The sequence below is a fragment of the Silurus aristotelis genome (genome assembly GCF_946808225.1).
Source record: "Silurus aristotelis genome assembly, chromosome: 10".
Lineage (NCBI taxonomy): Eukaryota > Metazoa > Chordata > Actinopteri > Siluriformes > Siluridae > Silurus > Silurus aristotelis.
This window is the reverse complement of record NC_139583.1, coordinates 11,213,679-11,229,485: the sequence shown is the minus strand read 5'-3', so window position 1 is coordinate 11,229,485 and position 15,807 is coordinate 11,213,679. Positions and strand designations below refer to the sequence as shown.

General features: G+C 35.9%; 1 protein-coding gene across 1 annotated transcript in view; it reads left to right on the top strand.

Moving 5' to 3' along the window:
* The window catches only part of btbd11b (BTB (POZ) domain containing 11b), a 65,871-nt gene that overhangs the window by 29,365 nt on the left and 20,699 nt on the right, over positions 1-15,807 (top strand). The window lies entirely within an intron of this gene.

The window sequence follows — 15,807 nt, the reverse complement described above, 5'->3', positions numbered from 1 at the left end:
TTATTATTATTAATGCAAATCTTCAGTAGAGAAGATATTGCACAACCTTATTTTCTACCAAATGCAAGACAATAAACCTAGAGAGTTAATTACATATGGTGGTAGTCGGCGCTATCAATAAAATAGACACAAAACAGTAAGAATAAATATAATCATGAATAGCCAGGAAAGATTATAAACAGAAAAGAATTTGAAAGAATTTGATGTTATGCTAAAGCATTTGCAAATGTAAATATCTTACTTTTCCATCAAATAAAATGCCTGCTCTTTACTCTTATTTTATAATGTATTAAGTATCATATATAAATGTCAGACAAGGAGTGCCAAAAATCTTAATGTTCATCAGTGTAAAATTTTTAGTAAGGCGTGTGTCAAAAAAGGACATTTTAAAATGTTAACCAGAGGAGGGGAAAGGGATATTGTGAACATGAGAAAACAACACGTTATTTATTTATGTTCAATAAGCAATTCATTCTGGTCAGGGCTGAACAAACACTGGGTGCAAACCAAGAATGCATCCTGGATAGGATGATAGTCCATTTCAATTCAGAATGCACACACATATTCACACCTCAAAGCAATTTGGATGAGCCAATTCTCTCATTTGAATGTTTTGAGATGGCAGTACTAAAAGAATGCAAAAGAAAAGCCACACAGACACTGGGAAAACATGCACAGCAACTCCAAAATTGACACTTGAGCTCTGGAAAGCAATAATGAGAATGGCACCACTAAGCCAGCTGATTTACTTATTAGCTTTAAAATGTGATCTTTACATGTGATCTTTTTGATGATGTCCCCAATTTTTATCAATATAAAATTCTAACTAACTAAAAAAAAAAAAAACAGAACTAACCAACAAATTAGGACATTAAAATGTAGGTCCAAACTATATGGAAACCTGACCTTGACCCCAAAGTAAAACTTCTCAAAATTTTTACAACAAATCTGGAGGCACATAGTTCTTATTTCAACCCTAATGAACACCTTTAGAATGCTGGCTGTACACCAGCTTTACTCAATATTGCTCTTGTTTTTGTAAATAAATAGACAAATTCTCACATTTATGGGCATCCAATATCTACTTCCCAAAAGAGTGGAGTCTATCATAGCAGCAAAAGAAGTGGAGGACAACTCCATATTAATATCATTCCTCAGGTGCAGGATATAGGTACATATAGGTGGCATGTACAGGTGTATGCTTATAGCCATAGTGTGTTTTTCATTATAAACCTTTTTTATGTGTTAAATATAAGAATTCTGTTTCTTGTTTCCAATTTAAAATCAGTTGTGGTGGTTTCAAGCTACTCAGGAGCATGATTGAATCTCTCTGATGACAGACATGATCAGTTTTCTTCCCCCAAGCACTGCAGATATGATCTCTCTGGATTAGGCTGGATGTCTAAGAAAGTGTATTAATAAGTTTGTGGTGTCCACTAGACTTGTTTATAACTGTGTTAAACATAATATATATAGTTAGTATAGGTGCAAGTATACCACTATTGACTGAATGGCGTTTAGTGTGTGTGTGTATATATTGTTATGCTTATAAGTGAAAGACCTGCACAGCATTAACTAATGATTTTCCTGCACATTTTAGGGCCATCACAGTATAAGACTATGAAAGATCTCAGTCAAGGATGAAATGTACAACTTCTTCAGAATTCTTTAGAAGTTGTGGATTTAGCAGCTGTCTCAAAGCATCTCATATGTCTTTGTAGCTTCGAGACATATTTAAATTAGAATGCACCTATTTGGCTTCAGCCACTCGGTTCAAACTCACCACGCAGACAGCAGGGAAACAAGTATCCCTTAGCTTTTTGAAGATTCTGTATCTGTTTTAGAGAACAGCAACTGCAAAGGACTGACAGCTTTTCCTCCAGATCTGATATCAAGTGTTAAAGCAAATATGTCTGTGTTGCATAATGTTACTGTTGCCAGGTAACTAGCAGGTAGTGCTAGTTAGCAGGATAGTTATTTTTGTGTCATAATCAATTTTGTACCAATTTTACATTCTCTCAATTATTCTGTATTTAGGTAATGCTAAAAGAGCAAAAATAATTAAGCAATGCTAGCTAGCTTTTGATTATAATGCCAGCTCACTAGCTGGGTAAGATTAGCTTAGTATACCTAGTAACATGATTTACATCAGAAGTGTTTATAATCATTTTATGCAGTCCCAAACTCTAGTTAAAATAAAAAATTGTTACCTGAAGGCATTTTATCATGTATAATGAAACACTGCTATATTATTTCTAGATAATACATAGCAGTTCACACTGGATATAGTATAGCCATAATCCCATTTGACTTCAGAAACAATGAAACAAAAATGTTTTTTTTTTTACGAAAAAGGTCAACATACTTCATAATTTGCGTACATACACTTGCAAATTATAACATATTGCATATAAACTACATCATGAAATGGCATGCTTTCAATCAAACCACACGACACAAAAAATAAGATTCACTTATGTTCACTTATTACTCTTAGTTTAATAGTGTTATCTCATGTTTTTAATCCAAGTTGAAATTTCATAAATACTTGTGGCAAGTCAGTGCAGGTCCAGATTTGAGCTGCTAACTCGACTCCTTGTATTTGGTTTAAAGATAAATCAGGGATGTAATAAATGCTTGGGGCAGAATTTTCTTCTATAAAAAGTTTGTAATATCCTCTTTCCATTCCATACCAGTTATCAAAGTCATCCCATGTAATATGCTGCTGACACAGTTTGGACATTTTGCAGACTTCACTGTCCTTGATTTTTACAAATTGCAGAAATCTTGGTCTAATGATACAAATCTCCTGGCAAAAAGTGGCCTATTTCCTAGGCCTATAAGTACTCTGACATTTGTTGCACTCCACATTGTGTTCATTGTGTAAATTAAAAAAATGTATAGGTAACATTGTTGAATATATGAAACTTTATTTTGAATTAAACCACTGTTTAAACAACAGTTTTACAGTAAAAAAGATTATGAGAAATATTAGGTGCAGTGTTTTTTATTAGAGAAGACAATTTATAATACAATAACAATTGTTTAATAACATAAATAACTGTATCTATCACTATTTGTCTTGCAATCTGGCTTAATGTAATGATTTTCTCCCTGAGATAACGGTTTCTAATATTCACTACATCCCACAATGCCTTCCAGGAAAAAAAAAACCCACCAATCGACTTCCAAATGTCTGATCTATTTGTGTTTTTAACTGTAGAATAATAACCAGTACTGATAATGTGCAAATCTGCTGTCTTTATGCTTACTGTGCATTGATGATGCAGAACGTCTCCAGGTTACGTATGTAACCCTGGTTCCCTGGGGGAATGAGACGCTGCATCAACAACGCTTTGGGAACGCTTCCGCGTTGTCCACGCTCTGAATCACGTGTGTAATCCATTCATTGAAAAGCGCGGCATCACCGGTAGGGTTATTTAGGGTGAAATTAATTATTGAGCACACTATTAATGGTAGAGATGACAATTATTTTTATTTGAAAGAAAAATGGGACGCTTTGTGTAGAATCTTGCCGGCAGTGATGTCTAGTTTTTTGGTCAACTTTGGTCAAATTTTATTCCAGATTGTGTTTCATTGTTTAGAATCTGTGCACTTTAGCATTTTTTAGCTACCAATGACAAACTATATATTCCTGAACAAGCATATTTGACTCAGTGGTTTTTTTTTCTTTATTACTGCTTTTTGACATCTTTACATTGTGAAATATAGCATAGGGAAAAGGAATAGGCAAAGAGGGGCTTGTCTGCTAAGTTGGCCTGTTTTTAGAGAGCAAACTCATTTTACAACATCTTTTATTTTCCATATATAGTTGGCCCACTGTGTATGGATATGCTTGTGTGTGAGTGTTTGTAATGTAACTACAATCCCTTAAGGCCTGCAGTACAAAATTAAATGGCAACGATGGTCCTCTCTTTTGAAGCAAGCTATTTAAAACTGCATTTTTGTGTGTATTAACAAAATGAAAGCATCATCATTGATTTTGGAAATTACATCATGGCAACAATGGCAGAAAGGACATCAGTGTAATGTAAATTTTATGTGTTTTGACATACACATTAACAAAATAGAGAAGATCCAGCAAACCAGACAGAGTAAAAGAGTCTGATCTAAAACATTTGTTTAGCTATACTTATATAAAGCAATAGCAAGTCAATCAAATCACCTAACTGTCATTACTAAGCAGGGTAATAATAGCCAGTTAGTTGTACTTCAGGTTTGGTTATATTGCACGAAGTGCTTAGTTTTGTTTTTAGTGATCTGTGTTTTTTCTTCTCTGCTAGCGAGCTAATAGTAGGTGGTTTAGTATTCATTAAGTGGTTTGCAATACATATAGCCATACATATAAGAGTAAAATTGCATTATTTTTATATGTATTATTGTACTGTGTTTGGTTATTCTAAATATTTGATTATATATTATATGTTATATTGATATTATATATACTATATATTATATTATATTATATTATATGAATACATATTAAATGTTATTCAATATTAAATAATTTACTACATATTAACCCTTATGTGCTAGACCAGAGGTGGCCAAACATTTTTCTATGAAGAGCCAAAAATATTACTTGATTGAGGGCTGTGGGCCAAAAATATTTACTGCACTTTTCCAAACAATATATTAAATTAAAGTTGCTGTGGATGATTGCATAATATTTAATCAATATATAATTGTAGAGCGATTTAGTTAGCTAGTCCAAAACAAATTGGCTTTTTTTTTCTCTTTTTTTCCCCCCTTTTCTCATATAAGACATGACATGACATGGCAGAAATCAAAGATCACCACTGTCCAACTTTGGCCCTACTTTTGGCATCTCTAGATCATAAATATGTGGGTTTTGCCGTGGTACTTCAGTGGTTTTGGAAGGTTGTGAGTTCAAATACAAGCATTGCCAAGCCACAGGGCCCTAAACCTTGTTTGCTAAGCTGACAAGCATCAGAATAATTATCATAAGTGAAGGCAGAAACGGCCTGAAATTGTATTAAAATAACATCTGTTTGTCCTTTGGTAAGGTACATAAAAGTCATAGTCAACATAACATTTCACATTTCATGACATACACAAGCTATAAAATTGGTAAATACATTTAATGAATTCATTGGCTAATAGTAGCTAATAACAAACTGGAGAATTTCAGTTTAATGCATTTATTATGCAAAAAAATGTTTGACTAAAGTTTTCTCCGTTATTTGTTTTGTGAACAGTGGAGGCAGGTAATATTTCATATTTCTTCTGCATTAGCTAGCTTCATTCTAGGCAACCACTTACCTTGGCCCTGAACAGAGTTGGCTCAAATCACCAAAGTTTCATTCTGGTTTATTGTTATAATGTGCACAATAAATAGCTGTATTATATTTGTCTGTTTGACTTGTCTTTTAATATGATACAAAAAGCAACTGTACATCGTGTTTGCAGCTTTTAAAAATGTGAAGTAAAATAAGAACTACACATTCAGCGTTTCACATGAGTTGGAACAAAGAACGAGCAAACTACTGTATCATGATGCTATATGCTATTATCATAAAAAAATAAAGTAAGCAGTACAGGTACTTGTCTTTACTTTCAGAGGGCTCCAGCCAACCCCAGCAGTCCCATCAGTCACTGGCTACATGTTCAGCCCACGCTTAAGCTCCCGTAACACGTAGAGCCCCTCTGCTGAGTCAAAATGATGAATCACACAAAAGCAGTTAAGCAATTACAGCGCAATTTAAAGTTCAGCTGCTTGCAAATTATCGCCTGACTCTAGGAAGAATGTGAAGAATAATAAGAGGAGACTCTAAAAGAAAATAAAAGTCCCAAATGACTGATTCAGAGAAAAAGCTTCTCAGGAATGCGCCGAACTTTTTGACCCACTCTGTCATCTGAATGGAGGAATGGCAAAGCATAAAACTCATGGGCATCTTTGCTCATGTGTCCTACAACAGCCTTCTGTCTGGAAAGAGAATGGTACGTATTTTAGGGTGAAAACAGTGTACTACTGTGTGACCCAGATTCTGATAAGTGGTTGGCCGTCCCTGTTCACGAGCAGCATGCTGCAGCAGGGAATCGAGAAGCCTGGGGTTTTACTGGATCATAGATGGGTGATGCAGCTGGAGGGGTTGGGGAAGGGGGGTGTTACTGCATGAGACAGTGATTTCCATTGTGGTTTTGTTTGATTTTTCCAGGAAGAGGTGCAGTGTGTGTGTGTGTGTGTGTGTGTGTGTGTGTGTGTGTGTGTGTGTGTGTGTGTGTGTGTGTGTGTCTCAGGCTGTCTATAACATTCACATTTAGCTCAGTATCATGCTGGCACACAGAGATAATGTGTATGGTACAATCATCACCACAGCAGCCATATAGAGAACTTGTTTCTTCATTCAATGATCTATACATATGTATGTGGTTTGTATGTGTGTCTGTATGTGATAATCTCTTAATTATGCAGTACTGCTGTTCCTTTTTCTCTTGCCATAAATTCTGTCTATTTATTTCTAACTTGGCTATATTCCACTGGTATTGCAGCTGTTTACTCTGCAGTTAATCAGCCATAACTCGCCACGATGCTTTGTCAATGAAGCACTTTCAAGTTATATATCAATTAGGAAGTCCTGTGTTCTTTAAAATGGAAAATACTTAAATTTAATGTCTGAAATAAAAGGCGTGTGCTGTTTGACCTTTCCAGGAGACCTTTTGATGGTATTCATAAATACCTTTCTTAAAACTGTAAGGTTGCATATTCCATATTTATTTATTATAAATGTATTTATTTATTTCTTATAAGTCTCAGCAGGACAGCAGAAGGAATTTTTTGTTTTTGCAAAACATACATAGAATTTCAAATTCTGTGCATTAGATGAGCTAGTATGCACTAGGGAATTGACATTTATCACATGAGCGTATGCACAGTGGTACACAATGGATAATGCACTGTCTACATTGCTTTGCTCATGCATGGCCAAACAGGTTTACATATTTATTCTGTAGGAACACTTCCAAATCATTATTTGGGTGCTTTTATGACTAAATACAGTAGTACATAATGAAATTACATTATAAGCAGTTTTAGCATGAAAACCAAATGTAGTAAATGGGAATGCAGTATATTTTGGCACAAGTGATATGAATGCATACAGAACACCATGACTCTGGTCATAATTGGTTTGGAAATGTCTCCTACTTCTCATTGAAATATGCTCATGGCTAAAAACCATCAGTAGAATGGACCTGAGTGCACATGAGGATGATTTTGAGCTCTCTAAACGTGTGGCAACTTTCTGGAAGATCAACTAAAATTACACTGGGCAAAATGAAATTAACAGATGAGTCGCATATAATTTAAATCAAAGATGTTTCTGCATTTCTGTAAAACACTGTGTTCAATCTTTCTGTCTAAAATCTTGAAGCGTTTCATCATGCCGGTCAATCTTCAGGTGTGCATTTTACATGGTCATAATTTTGCTCCTTGTTATAGGCACCATAGTCAGCAATTACTCTGTCAGTTATGCTGAAATGAATGACATGTGCTTGATTATCAGTTTATCTGCAGTAACACTTTAATACCACTATAAATATATATGTAGTTAGGATTAGTTCTAAACATACACACATTCACATGCACAAAAACATTATAAATCACCTTCCATGTGTAGAAACATTAAGAAACATGCACAACACACACACACACACACACACACACACACACACACACACACACACACACACACATATATATATATATATATATATATATATATATATATATATATATATATATATATATATGGATGATTATTGCACGAATAAGGAGTTGACGGAAGCCTTCGAACTTTGAGTATGGCATCAAAAAGTTACTATGGCAGTTTTTCAAGACTCTTCCCGGTATAGATTAGCAACAATATTATAAAAATGATTGACATGTCGATTGCCTTTTGTGTTGAAAATTTTATAGGAAATGTCTTTAACTAAATGCATCCCAAGCACATTTTCACTTTGTCTTATACTCAAGGGTATGGTTTATGTCTCTATTTGACTTTTCTTTTCTTTTTTTTTTTTTTTGTGTTTTTTGAAAGGTCTGAAATGTCATCAAGATTCATGGCTTTAATGTAAACAGACACCATGCAGTCAACAATATGCTCCAAATATATCAAACTTTCTGATCACTTAACAATTTTCTATTGTTAACGGGCCTGTGGTTTTGCCTTTCTTGGAGTTGTATATAGAGTGTAGACATGGTATGGCTGCACCCGTCTCCCCTTCTGTCTCTCTCATCACTAAGGCAGGCTTCCTGACTCTGGTTGCTATACATATGGTCCCCATCTGCTGTGGCCGGTGTGAGATAGCTTTTTTTTTTTTAAGATAGTTGGCTTTATAAGTGTGTGTGATTTAACCTATTACAAAAACATAATCCCTTGGCTCCTATTTGTGAGTATGCTAGGTGACTTGATTGTAGCATGTGGGCTGATATTAAAGGTTGTTGAATGTCACATAGAGAAGACTACCATTACAGTACAGCTATCTCACAAGCCCAAAAACCAGCTTATACTATGAAGAAATATTACTTATTTATTTTTTCTTGTGTAATTTTAACTGTGTGTTGTTCTAGTGACAGGGCTGGACAAGCCCATTTGGATTAGCGCAGAATGTGCAGTAGTTTGGGTGACGTTCCACACAATGCTGATAAAGTTACAAATGAAGTGAGGACGTACATTACCCAGTTTGGAGCTGTGCACTGTAAGAAAGTCTGGGAGATGTTTTTCCATGCATATAGCCAGACAGCAAGTGTGTGTGTGTGTGTGTGTGTGTGTGTGTGTGTGTGTGTGTGTGTGTGTGTGTGTGTGTGTGTGCATAGCAGGCTTGGCTCTACTTCTCTTTAAAATAGATTTAAATACATAGTGTGAAACACTCTGAGGTCAGTGGCTGATCCACACTCAGCCTGGGAACGCTAGGAAATGTTCCTGTCTCGGCCAGCAGTTCTTCTCCTGTGTGTTGGACTGCCGCATAGCACAGGCTTGCATTTAGCCAAGAAGTGTGTGAACAGCCAATAGAGAAGTTAAGCAGTGCAATTCATCTCTACTTCCATATGAATCATATTTTTGAGGTTCTTGCCCAAGCCAATCTGAATTAGAACTGGAACATTGTACATGAATATACATTTTTGCTAAAAAGCTGACCTATTATACATTTTGTTCTTTATTGCAATATTCAATTACACTTTGACATTATTTTTGGGCATGGGTTCCACAGCAATCCAACACACTCTTCAGCTGGTCTACACATGTTTATTCATGTGATAGGTGGTCCATAGCTTTGTTTAGCCTACATTTAATGAACCATAGTACCCATAATTTGACCATCTAAACATATAAAGTTGATTTATAGGAATTTGCTAGCTTTAATTTGGAGATTCTTTAAAGACTAATTAGCTGAATTTTCTTTACTAATGTTTTGAAGAGGTCAATTTTGTCCACAGTTTGAGAGAGCAGTTTGAGAAAGCCTTATACAAAAACAAAAAACAAAAAACAGACATTTGCTATATTGTGTGATCTATGATTTATTAATATTTCTAAATATATATCTATATTTCTATATATCTAAAGATCTATGAATATTTTGTTCATGAATATCTTCATTATTGAATCTTGCCTGACCAGGAAGTAGTGGGAGGAAATGTATTGAGAAAGTATTGGTATATAACACCATATTTTCCACCAAATACAGTGGAACCCAGTTGTACGAGCATAATTCGTTCTTGAAAATTGCTCGTGTGTCCATTTGCTCGTAAGTTCGAACTGATTTTCCCCATAGGAATGAATGTAAAAGTGATTTAATCACGTCCCGAGATCTCATTCAATCGATTATTTCTGCACTTAAAAACTATTTGTAGCCTATCTTTTAAAACAAATACACTGCAAATTACCATAATATAAACATAATTTAACACTTACTCATGTGATAGTGGTTGATTGCGAGTGTGAGACGCGCACCACGTTTTCGTAAACTCCTCGGTTTCCATGGTAATTCTATTTACTTTCGTTTTCACAGCACAATCACTGATTTTCTTGGGAGACATTTTTCAAGATTTCTAGTTAAATAAAAGTATAAAACTAAAAACAGTTACTGTGGGAGAGGGTATGAATACGGTAGCCACTTTTATTTATTTATTTATTTTTTGTGTTGGTCTACTTAGTGCCACACACACACACACACACACACACACACACACACACACACACACACGCTCTCCTCCTTAAATGCACCCTCCGATCACTTGAAAAAAGAGAACAATCATTAGGTCACATTAACTTCAGGTGAGGCAATCCCCTGCCTATCTGCTCCCGGACCCGCCCTCCATTCACAAACCGCCGTTTGGCCACTCCATTGCTGCCACAGTTACGGGGAACCGGCAGCGTGGGTTTGCTCGTGCCTTCGAAATTTGCTCGTGAAACAGGGTAAAATTTTGCGAGCGAGTTGGCTCGTATCTCCGTTTGCTCGTACTATAGGTTGCTCGTACAACGGGGTTCCACTGTATATTGTACTGTGTATATATAACAGGCTTCAACTGTATAACAAATGATAACTTTTCGATACCAATTATAAAAAAAAAGTTATTTAACTAGAATGTTACTATGAATACAGCAATTTTTTATGATTAAAATAACTTATCGTTCATGTTTTACCCACATCTACTGTCCAAGCTGTGCTGTTATACAGAAATAATGCACACTATTCAGTTTAAAAATTCCCCTGTACTGGGTATCAACCAGAATAATCTGCAATCATAAACATAAGTGTGGGTTAAAACTAGGAAAACACAAACGATTAAGTACCAAAAGAATGAATGAACAAAGAATTATGAAAATGGACATACACTCACTGAGCAGTTTATTAGCAATACCTGTACACCTACACTTTAATGCAGTTATCTACTCAGCCAATGGCAGTAGTGCAATGCAAAAAATCATGCAGATAGGAGCCAGCAGATGTGTGGATAATCATCATCCTTCAGAATCTCAGTGATTATGATTTTATCATGGCTGTTGGTGCCAGATGGGCTGGTTAAAGTATTTCTGTAACTTCTGATCATCTTGGATTTTCATACACAACAGTCTCTGGATTCATTCACTGAGTTGCAGTTTTGTAATAAAGAATGGCCTGACAGGAGGGCCTATAATTGCAATTATACAATTGTGGTGAGCAATTAAAGCATCTCAGTATGCACAACACTTTGAACATTGAAGGACACTGAGTTACAACAGCAGAAGACCACATCATATTCAATTATGTCAGCCATGAACAGTAAGCTGTGGCTGTAGTGGGCACAGGCTCAGCAATCCTAGACAGCTGAAGACTGGAAAACATAGCTTGAATCTAGGTTTCCATTAAAGCACACAGATTGGTCCAACAATATCTATGGACCCAACATGCCTTGTGTCAACAACCCAGGCTGATAATGGTGATTTCATCAGATGGGGAAAGTTTTTGACCCATTTTTGGCCCATTAATACTAGCAATCATCAATGAAATGCAACAGCTTATTTAAATATATTTGCTGAAATTGCAATTCTTCATAGTCCGTTGAGTCATTGGATCTGAATCAAATAGAACACATTTGGGATGTGGTAGAAGTGGAATATGCAGCATTAAAGTCCCCCTGAAAAATCCGGAAAAACAGTATGATGCAATCATTTCAACATGGACCAGAATCTCAAATGAATATTTTCAACATCTTGTGGAAACCATGACATGAAGAGTTGAGGATGTTCTGAAAGCATTGAGAGACCCTGTACAGTATTTGTGTAGGGTTTTTTATAAAGTGCTCAATGAGTGTATACAATGACAAGACTTTGAAATGAGACAAAGTCACAGAGGCACCTTAAAAAGACAAACTAATGAGGAACTAATAGTAAACAGATGCACTTAAGCAAAACACTAAACAGTATAGAGCCATAAACCAGTGATAAGACAAGGGTAGAAACAAGACTCAAATCAAAACAAAGCATGACAGGAAAACAAAACAAGGCGTGGAAGCAACACATGCTGAGACTCAATGCACAACCAGAGGGGAATTCATCAAATGATAAAAATTTTTGTTTGCTGTTGTGCAAACCAACAAAACATAACGTTATACCTATAGGCCATGAGAATACTGTAGACAATGAGGCACCTTACAAATCAATTTCCCTTCAATTCAAGTGCTTTGCTTCAGTCTCTCTCTCAATTTTTCTTTGTCACACCACAGTCAATAAAAATGCCTTTCTTCAAAAGACCTAATTATTCAGTGGAAGTGTCATTAAGGACCTCCTCAAAATAGTTACTCTGGGCCCATAGGCTGTTGTCCAGAATGAGTTCAAAAGACGGGGTGGACTTAATGCACTGTGTCAGTGCTGTTACAGTCAGAATACTCAAGAGTGGAGAGAATAGTATTCACTGATATATAAAATAATTACATGTAAATTTGATTTGATTACCATAATATATTTTTTTACATTTCCATTTATTATTTAGATTTTGGTGAATGGAAACTCACAAACGTTAAGTGTACATTTCTCACAGTTTGATCAGATTTTGGATCATTCCATGCTTTAGCAAATAAAAAATAAAAAAATAAGGCTCTTTAGTTTTTAATCAGATACCATCTTTCAGAATGTCTGTTGTATTTCTGGGCCATTACATCATCAATACAGAGAACAGTTTAACCTCACAGCGATAAGACAGAGATTGATGTGGATAAAGATCATAATCAAATAATTGATGTCCTTTAAACAAAACTTATAATAAAAAAAAAAATCTATCAGTACATTCAGTTAGGTTCCAAAATTAGGTGAAGGCAGCACCTTTCTTGAAACTGCAATGAAATATTTAAATACAAGTTTCTCTTTTTTCACTTTTACACGTATAAATGAGGAACATGTATTTCTCTTGTAGTGGTCAAAGTTATATATGATATAAAATGTAAAAAAAGTTCAATAGACTTTCCTCAGGCTTCCACATAAATGTAGAGAGAGAAAATTCCATTGATTTCGTGCCTTGGATGCAGTTCCTTGGCACCAATGAGACCCATCAAAATGATTAGCAAAAATCTTTTTTGTTTATGAAATAAAAAAAAAGTCTGTCTTTACTTAGGATTGTGACTGTGATTTCTTATGGAAAACAGCCACAATCTAGTTTCTACATTTTCTTTGGTAAAAGAGAGCTAAGCCAGGCTGTTCCTATGGACAACAGTCAAATGTGTTCCTTCATATGTAGACTTTACAGCCTGCTGTAATTCGAACTGCTTTACCTCAGGAGCAAGATGGAAAGGTTGTATGATTGTGGGGGTTGGGGGCTAAGAGAAAGCGTGTGTGAGAAATGCCAGCTGTACCACCCACTGCTTTAAATGTTTCAGGCTGCGCTGGAGCCTAGCACCCTCATTCGTCATGGAGAGCCTAGCTGGACTCCTGGGGAGAGATTATAAGGGTGTAAGTGCTCTCACCATTTATGCTTTTAAAAATGTTTTATTTGCTCTCTACTATTTTAATTTATCTGCTTCCAGGGGAAAACAAAGAACTTTAGGGAGATGTTGCATCACTATAAATAGTACCTGCTTGCTAGAATGTCAGTTTGACTGAACAAACAAATCTTTTAATTATCTATAAAGATATATAGTATGGATACCTGACTGTCACACCTACATATGTGTTAACTTTTGACACAAAGTCTAAAGCACAAAAGGGTGTTAATGTATGCTGTAACATAACAATGTTTCTTCACCTGTACACCTGTACATTGGAAGATCGATGATGAAAGGCAGTAGGAGTAAGACAGAGTACATGTGTGTGAATGAGAGGGAGGGCAGTGGAAGGGTGTTGTTGCAAGGAGAAGAGGTGGTGAAGGTGGATGAGTTTAAGTACCTGGGGTCAACAGTGCAAAGTAATGGAGCGTGTTTTAGAGAAGTGGAGAAAAGAGTGCAGGCAGGGTGGAGTGGGTGGAGAAGAGTGGCAGGAGTGATTTATTATAAAAGAGCATCTGTAAGAGTGGAAGGGAAAGTTTATAGGAATGTGGCGTGAAGGTTGATATATCTGAGGGGGTATAACATGATGGACTGGCATCCAGTAAATCTTTTTAATGTATAGTGTAGTTAGTGGAGTAGCAGAAATTTAATCCCCATAATGCATTGCATTGTCTGGTTTGAATTGAGTGCAGCTTTACTGAGTAAGTCAGCTGGAAAACACAGCAACCTTCCTTTAGATTGCTTAGATTTCTTACAAATGTAACGTGTTTAATTTATTTCTATAGTCAGATTTTATGGCCAAGTTGCTTTATATTCCACAAGTTTAGATACGGGTCAAATAGCTAGGTATGTAATGCATATTTTTATACGATGATCAAACCCATGTAAAAAGTAGGGAGATGATTTTGAGCTGAGTATTGAAATATATATATAAAAAAAAAAACAGTTTAGTAGCCATGGCAAAAAAATACCTGTCTCCTAAATAAAACTAAGAACAGCTATAATGCCATATAATACTGCAGTATATAATCTGACTGGTTATCACACATGGAGCAGCATCTTTTTTAGTAAGAACTGCAATGTTGTGTGCTTTTTTCTGAATTAAATGTAGCCACACACATACATGCGCACACACACACACACACACACACACACACACACACACACATGCACACACACACACACACACACATGCACACACACAGACACACACACAAACCGAGAGTTTGGCTTGTATCTTCTGATGGATATCCTTTATATATTTGGCTGTGGTTTGTAAGCAATGAGGTGTGGTCTCGCATTTCTAAACACCTGAAATCCCTCCCATACCGCAGGCAAGCAACCCACCCTGACACCCCAGCCCTGTCTCTATGGCAACCATGGACTAATACTTCAAGGTTGTACATTTCACTTACCAATCAAAAGATGCTGAAAGATGCTGTCCTGAATTGGACATTGAAGCTCAATTGAAAAGAATTATAATATGTGTGTGTGTGTGTGTGTGTGTGTGTGTGTGTGTGTGTGTGTGTGTGTGTGTGTGTGTGTGTGTGTGTCTGTGCGTGCGTGCGTGCGTGCGTGCGTGCGTGCATGTGTGTGTGTGTGTCTACTGCCAGCAGACTATTTTCACCTCTAGTCATATCTGAAATTGTGTTTACTTCACAACTGTAAATGAAACGGTTTAAACCAAAAAGCTCCCTTGTTGCCTGGGCAGATAGAGTCTTGGTTTTCTGTCACATCATAATTTAAAACACAACTGGCTCCATCAGGAGAGGAAAGAGTACATAACAGCACTGGCGGAAAGAATTTTCTTATGACTACGCTTGTTTCAGTGTATTGACATCAAGGTTAGTTATGGTGTATGCTAAGATGGTTTACCAAAGTAAAATGCATATCTATTTATCTGTTTTTTTTTTAAAACCTAATCAAGGATACATTTAAGTATTGAAGTATATGGAAAAACACCTTTGTACTAACATTTTATTATTCCATTTTCATTAGAATTTGACCATGCTTTTAAATGATTGAATTCGATATTGCCGTGATATTTTGAGCTTAGGTTATAATCATAAAATGTTTAAACCATATCTTCATTTTTTTATGACAGGTTATGTTAAAATGCAATTGAGACAGTAATGCAGAAAAGCAAGTGGCTTGTCTCTTCATAGGTTTAGCTTTATGTGCTGAAAATTGGTATGGAATTCGATTGTGCGGTAGCATGATAAAATTGGGGAAAATGTGGCAAAGCACATCGACTTTAAATCAGCTAAACAAATTCAGACTGTAAGCTGAAAAGAATTGATCAGCTT